The sequence below is a fragment of the Schistocerca gregaria genome, unplaced genomic scaffold (assembly GCF_023897955.1).
Source record: "Schistocerca gregaria isolate iqSchGreg1 unplaced genomic scaffold, iqSchGreg1.2 ptg000695l, whole genome shotgun sequence".
Classification (NCBI taxonomy): domain Eukaryota; kingdom Metazoa; phylum Arthropoda; class Insecta; order Orthoptera; family Acrididae; genus Schistocerca; species Schistocerca gregaria.
Genome location: NW_026062074.1, coordinates 62,501 through 67,500, shown reverse-complemented (window position 1 = coordinate 67,500; position 5,000 = coordinate 62,501). Strand labels below are relative to the sequence as shown.

The window sequence follows — 5,000 nt, the reverse complement described above, 5'->3', positions numbered from 1 at the left end:
ACGCTGCACCTTAACCCAAGTTACGCTGCACCTTAACCCAAGTTACGCTGCACCTTAACCCAAGTTACGCTGCACCTTAACCCAAGTTACGCTGCACCTTAACCTAACTTACGCTGCACCTTAACCTAACTTACGCTGCACCTTAACCTAAGTTACGCTGCACCTTAACCTAACTTACGCTGCACCTTAACCTAAGTTACGCTGCACCTTAACCTAAGTTACGCTGCACCTTAACCTAAGTTACGCTGCACCTTAACCTAACTTACGCTGCACCTTAACCTAACTTACGCTGCACCTTAACCTAACTTACGCTGCACCTTAACCTAACTTACACTGCACCTTAACTGTCACATGTAACGTCACAGGAATGTAGCTTTGCCTAACAGCAACCCTCTGAACATAGTTCACTGCTTGGATCCTCTGGTGTCATGTGTATTTCTTGATGCCATGGTGCGTACCCTCACATAAAGGTCTTTCGAGTGTTGCGTACTTTCTACACAGTCCCGCTAACCACTGGAAGGGTGTACCGCTACAGAACGAATATCGCCCTCCCCTCCTGCCCTTCCAAGCTGGTCGGTCAGGCGTTTGTTTGTGAAATGAGCCTTGCAGCTGTTCAGTTGCATTCGGTTGTCGATGCAGTCAGTGTACGTTGTGGTACGGCCTGTGTGGACTGTCCGCTGATGTACGCGTAACCCACACTGATCATCCGTCGTTACGTACTGAGTGACATAATGTGGCACATGCTTGACCGTACACCGGCTGCGCCCTACAATGGCGAATCATAAGGGCCATATGTTGTGCACGATGCTACTTGTCTCGTCTCCCCATTACAGCGAGATTGCACTGTTGTACGCCGTACAGACATGTGGTAGGTAGGTACGGACGAAAGTATTGCATGTTGGCCCCCCCCCCCCCCCTCCTCCCTCTGCCGGGAATCAGCGTGAGCCGTCTGTTGATGTAGCGACGAGGGTTTTCCTATTTAATCGTATTGCCCCACACAACATGATAGCACGGTGGACCGCGTTCCACATCTGCGACATGCTACAGAGGCCGGTTGACAGTCGACCGCGCAAGGGACATTGCACACGTGCGCGGACCATCTTCCACGTGTTCTCTCGTGTACATGCCGCAGTGTGTATGTGGGCTGATGTAGCGTGTCGTGACACATAACATGCAGGCATGCCAGAATCGTAGATTTCGCAAATGTAGATTGACGTATACGTTTGCTGCCAAAGATCCGCAAATGAACTGGAAATCAGTTGTTGAGCGGTTGTTCGCGCTGCAGGTGCATCGGTGATAGCGACGATCGGTACATCTATGAACCGGTTGTTTCGGCGGTACCCGCCATGCCCCCGAACCTGAGTTGGCCATGTGGGTATGAAGCGATACGAGGCTGTGGCTTGGCGGGACAGTCCCCGGCCGGTGAGGGGGGGCCGCCCGGCGTGCTGGCCGCGCGCTGCGTGAGCGCACGCACTACAGCCGGCTGGTGGGGGGCGCCCAGTGGCAGGAGCGCCGGCCGACGGGCCCGGCTGGCGTCCCAGCTATGCGCCGGCGCACCCTGCGCGCGGCGCCAGGCGGCCAAAGTGGGTTCTGCCGAGCCCGGTGCGAAGCGCGGTGGACATCTGCAGTGTGCTGGTCCGATTGCGGACTGTGTGCGTTGAGGATGCGCCGCCGCCCGGCACTCGGCGTCGCGACGCCGTCTGCTGCTCGGTCGCCCCCAGCGGTTCTCGCAGGTGGTTTGTATCGCAGCTCTGCGGACGTGTTGGCGCGTGCGCTGTGCTGGGAGAGTTCGCTTCTGCACCCAAGTGGGGCTTTGCCCTTCTGTGGCGCTGGCGTTGGAGCTGCCGGTCACCGTAGGTGGCGCGTGTTGTTTCCCGCCGGCAATGCCACGACAGCACGCTCCCGGGCCTCTGTCGGCAGCGGCAAGCTCAGTTGGGAGCACGGGTGTTCGCACTGAAAGCGTCTACTCGCCCATCTCCGGGCGATTGCGCCTCTCTCGAACCCGACCAAGTACTTAGGACGGCGCTGCGCGCCGCCGGGACCTGAGAGGGTTTCGAGGTGTATCGTGCAGGGGAGCTCAGCCTCCTCCTGTTTGCAGAATAATTGAGCGGACGCTTGCGTGTTCGCGCGGGCCCTCGGGACACACTCCCGGGCGGCCGGCTGCTCAGCTCTCGTTGACGCAGCTCCCTGGTTGATCCTGCCAGTAGTCATATGCTTGTCTCAAAGATTAAGCCATGCATGTCTCAGTACAAGCCGCATTAAGGTGAAACCGCGAATGGCTCATTAAATCAGTTATGGTTCCTTAGATCGTACCCACGTTACGTGGATAACTGTGGTAATTCTAGAGCTAATACATGCAAACAGAGTCCCGACCAGAGATGGAAGGGACGCTTTTATTAGATCAAAACCAATCGGATTGGCTCGTCTGGTCCGTTTGCCTTGGTGACTCTGAATAACTTTGGGCTGATCGCACGGTCCTCGTACCGGCGACGCATCTTTCAAATGTCTGCCTTATCAACTGTCGATGGTAGGTTCTGCGCCTACCATGGTTGTAACGGGTAACGGGGAATCAGGGTTCGATTCCGGAGAGGGAGCCTGAGAAACGGCTACCACATCCAAGGAAGGCAGCAGGCGCGCAAATTACCCACTCCCGGCACGGGGAGGTAGTGACGAAAAATAACGATACGGGACTCATCCGAGGCCCCGTAATCGGAATGAGTACACTTTAAATCCTTTAACGAGTATCTATTGGAGGGCAAGTCTGGTGCCAGCAGCCGCGGTAATTCCAGCTCCAATAGCGTATATTAAAGTTGTTGCGGTTAAAAAGCTCGTAGTTGGATTTGTGTCCCACGCTGTTGGTTCACCGCCCGTCGGTGTTTAACTGGCATGTATCGTGGGACGTCCTGCCGGTGGGGCGAGCCGAAGGCGTGCTTGCGCGTCCCGAGGCGGACCCCGTTGAAATCCTACCAGGGTGCTCTTAGTTGAGTGTCTCGGTGGGCCGGCACGTTTACTTTGAACAAATTAGAGTGCTTAAAGCAGGCAAGCCCGCCTGAATACTGTGTGCATGGAATAATGGAATAGGACCTCGGTTCTATTTTGTTGGTTTTCGGAACCCGAGGTAATGATTAATAGGGACAGGCGGGGGCATTCGTATTGCGACGTTAGAGGTGAAATTCTTGGATCGTCGCAAGACGAACAGAAGCGAAAGCATTTGCCAAGTATGTTTTCATTAATCAAGAACGAAAGTTAGAGGTTCGAAGGCGATCAGATACCGCCCTAGTTCTAACCATAAACGATGCCAGCCAGCGATCCGCCGCAGTTCCTCCGATGACTCGGCGGGCAGCCTCCGGGAAACCAAAGCTTTTGGGTTCCGGGGGAAGTATGGTTGCAAAGCTGAAACTTAAAGGAATTGACGGAAGGGCACCACCAGGAGTGGAGCCTGCGGCTTAATTTGACTCAACACGGGAAACCTCACCAGGCCCGGACACCGGAAGGATTGACAGATTGATAGCTCTTTCTTGATTCGGTGGGTGGTGGTGCATGGCCGTTCTTAGTTGGTGGAGCGATTTGTCTGGTTAATTCCGATAACGAACGAGACTCTAGCCTGCTAACTAGTCGCGTGACATCCTTCGTGCTGTCAGCGATTACTTTTCTTCTTAGAGGGACAGGCGGCTTCTAGCCGCACGAGATTGAGCAATAACAGGTCTGTGATGCCCTTAGATGTTCTGGGCCGCACGCGCGCTACACTGAAGGAATCAGCGTGTCTTCCTAGGCCGAAAGGTCGGGGTAACCCGCTGAACCTCCTTCGTGCTAGGGATTGGGGCTTGCAATTGTTCCCCATGAACGAGGAATTCCCAGTAAGCGCGAGTCATAAGCTCGCGTTGATTACGTCCCTGCCCTTTGTACACACCGCCCGTCGCTACTACCGATTGAATGATTTAGTGAGGTCTTCGGACTGGTACGCGGCATCGACTCTGTCGTTGCCGATGCTACCGGAAAGATGACCAAACTTGATCATTTAGAGGAAGTAAAAGTCGTAACAAGGTTTCCGTAGGTGAACCTGCGGAAGGATCATTACCGACTAGACTGCATGTCTTTCGATGTGCGTGTCGTGTCGCGCAACACGCTACCTGTACGGCAGTAGCCGTGCGCCGCGTGCGGAACCACGCGTGCCTCTCAAAACTAGCGCAAGTGTTGTTGTGTGGTACGAGCGCTGAAGCTCTGGAGCGGCTGGCCTGCGGCACCTGGCGCCTGGCGCCGGTTTTGAATGACTTTCGCCCGAGTGCCTGTCCGCTCCGGTGTGGAGCCGTACGACGCCCATCGGCCGTCAGGCCGTTGGACACAAAGTAATGGAACAGGGGCCGTCAAACGCCTCAGTCCCGCCTCTGCAACTGTCTTGAAAGAGACGGTGGAGAACTGAAAAGATAAAGATCACCCAGGACGGTGGATCACTCGGCTCGTGGGTCGATGAAGAACGCAGCAAATTGCGCGTCGACATGTGAACTGCAGGACACATGAACATCGACGTTTCGAACGCACATTGCGGTCCATGGATTCCGTTCCCGGGCCACGTCTGGCTGAGGGTCGGCTACGTATACTGAAGCGCGCGGCGTTTGTCCCGCTTCGGGCGCCTGGGAGTGTCGTGGTCGCCTGTGTGGCCGGCCGCGTCTCCTTAAACGTGCGATGCGCGCCCGTCGCCTGGCGGTTCGCATACCGGTGCTTTCTCGGTAGCGTGCACAGCCGGCTGGCGGTGTGGCGTGCGACACCTCGTACAACGACCTCAGAGCAGGCGAGACTACCCGCTGAATTTAAGCATATTACTAAGCGGAGGAAAAGAAACTAACAAGGATTCCCCCAGTAGCGGCGAGCGAACAGGGAAGAGTCCAGCACCGAACCCCGCAGGCTGCCGCCTGTCGTGGCATGTGGTGTTCGGGAGGGTCCACTACCCCGACGCCTCGCGCCGAGCCCAAGTCCAACTTGAATGAGGCCACGGCCCGTAG

At 56.0% G+C, this 5,000-nt stretch overlaps 3 non-coding genes across 3 annotated transcripts in view; all 3 read left to right on the top strand.

Annotated features, from left to right (window-relative positions):
* The first annotated feature begins 2,184 nt into the window (after positions 1 to 2,184).
* LOC126320024 (small subunit ribosomal RNA) lies at positions 2,185 to 4,077 on the top strand. The gene has a single exon (XR_007557799.1). It is a non-coding gene; the product is annotated as a small subunit ribosomal RNA (ribosomal RNA).
* A 355-nt stretch (positions 4,078 to 4,432) lies between these two features.
* On the top strand, positions 4,433 to 4,587 carry LOC126320014 (5.8S ribosomal RNA). Its single transcript, XR_007557790.1, has one exon. It is a non-coding gene; the product is annotated as a 5.8S ribosomal RNA (ribosomal RNA).
* A 188-nt stretch (positions 4,588 to 4,775) lies between these two features.
* Positions 4,776 to 5,000, top strand: part of LOC126320030 (large subunit ribosomal RNA) — a 4,222-nt gene continuing 3,997 nt past the window's right edge. The window contains exon 1 of the ribosomal RNA XR_007557804.1: positions 4,776 to 5,000. This exon is cut by the window's right edge and continues 3,997 nt beyond it. This is a non-coding gene — a ribosomal RNA (large subunit ribosomal RNA).